The following is a 2,304-nucleotide window of genomic DNA, read 5'->3' as shown; positions in this document are numbered from 1 at the left end:
CATCTGAGAATCACTTCTGTGAATCAAGTGGGTTGTGAGTCATCTATTTCTTGTTTGGAAGGCTATGAGGAAGATATAGATCCTAATATCGCCTATGGGATGGATGTGCTTGAAGAAAGTCCACAATACTACATGGAGGACTATTGGGGACAAGTCAAACGTGCATATCAAGTAGCTGCTCTTGCGGCAAGAGGCCAAAATATCAATTACACCGCTAAGAGACCACCTCTTCAATGCTATGAGTGTGGAGGTCCACATCGTGTGGCCGAGTGTCCTATTAGGCTACAAAAGAACGCCCCACACTAATGAAAACCAATCAAGCGAGCATGTCTACAATGCCGATACTCATGTGTAATCGATGTGGCATAGATCATTTGATCGCCCAATGTCCAAATAATCCAAATGCACCGAAGATCACGCCATTAAACTTGATTGAAGTTACCGAGGAGCCATCACCAAGTACACCCGTGGTACCAGTAAACGTACTCACACGATCGATGCTCCAAAAACAAAATTATATGCTTGAGGAAAGAGACACGGCATCAATTGCCCAATCTCAGAAAAAGAAGAAAACACGAAGAAAGAGATCGCAAAAAGCAGCGAAGTTAGACCCCAGTTCAAAGACCAACATAGGGACTGGTGACGACCCCGTATATATGAACGACGCTGAAGAAGATTCTGATTCAGGTGAAACCATGGAGACCAAAACGACCACTAACATAGAAACCAACAAGGAAGATCTTCATGAGCCACAATGGCCAGGATCCAAAAAGAAGATAGGAACTTACCCAAACCCTACAGAGAAGATTGAGCGAGTCAAGCAATTAAGGAGTTTGGTAGAAGATACCCAAAGGGATCTAGAACCAGCACCTAGGAAGATCCAGATTACAGACACCGTGTTCCCTACGCAACAACAACCTCACCAAGTCCATAGACCCTTGGACATACCTAGTGTCATCCAAGAAGAAAGTGACTTAAAGTCACGAGAAAGTGGGCGTACTCACTTCTTGATGGAGAGAATGTTTACAGAGGGACTACTTGATCCTATTGAAGAAATGGAGATCCCATCTTCCCCACGTCAAGGGACTCAAGGCCAAAAGGTGCCGTTAAACATTGCCAAATTGATGGATTTCATGTCTTCAGAAGTTAGAACCACCATCATGTCCAAACTATATAAAGACCCCGAGCTATTCTCAGCCCTTCGAGCCTTCCTCAATGGAGAATTGAAGTTTGGACTACCACAATTTGCACAGATGGATGGAGCTGGGGAGATGCCAATAGAGGAGGAATACATAGATCCACAACCGAACCTAGATGAGAACCTTGTTATAGAAATACATGTTAACAAGTTGGGACAATACTTTGAGGGTGATGAATCTAATGCGACTATACCAATCACTACTAAGGGATTAACTTTGAAGGGAATCCTTGGTGGTGGCACTGGGGTTAGCATTGTGACTAAAAATTGCTGGGAAACTATGGGAAGACCTCACCTTGCGACCACAACCATAGTAGTGAAGATGGCCAATGGGTCTATTGTTAAACCTATTGGGATGCTAGAAGATCTCAAGATCAAGGTCTTTGGACATAAAATAAGGATTACCTTTATTGTTATGGATTTCTCCAAACACACTATGGCATCGGAGATGATCTTAGGACGTCCTTTCATGAGGGAAGCAAAAATGGTGCATGACTGGTCTAAAAACCATGTCTACTTGCAATTCCAAGATTCTATCATTCGAGTGGATCTTGTGACGGGTCGAGCACATACTCTAGGAAACAGGTTTATAATCAATCATAGATCTGACACCACAGTTCACTCAGCCCCATTGCAGTATTGTTACACGTGTAAAGGGGACACTGATGTTGGGGAAGATTCTCCTTATATGGATGTATTACTTGGGATGACTGAGTCGGACAATGTGGATTGGGTCCACCTAGCAGCAGCCATAGCACTTGGGGAAATAGGGGGACGACCTGGGTAACACCTGAGGGGGATGAAATACCACCACTTGTACCCTTAAACATGCTAGAAGCAATGCATATAGCTTCTGATGATCTACAAGATGAAAGTTTGACTGGCATTGAAACCAGTAGCGCCTCACAAGACTATAGCCCACACGATTTGGGGTCAGAATCATCAGTTGAAATTGACTCTGAAGACAAAGAATTTGAGTTAAATCTTAGTGCAAATGTGGGGACAAACCATTCAGGGCCTAGTGGTAACCTAGATGATAATCTATCCAAGGGAGCAGAAGACACAAGTAGTGATTCATCTAGTGAGTCTTCACTAGAAATCGACCG

This window comes from Adiantum capillus-veneris, chromosome 4, assembly GCF_014529385.1.
Source record: "Adiantum capillus-veneris isolate H3 chromosome 4, ASM1452938v2, whole genome shotgun sequence".
Classification (NCBI taxonomy): domain Eukaryota; kingdom Viridiplantae; phylum Streptophyta; class Polypodiopsida; order Polypodiales; family Pteridaceae; genus Adiantum; species Adiantum capillus-veneris.
This window is presented reverse-complemented; position numbering follows the sequence as displayed.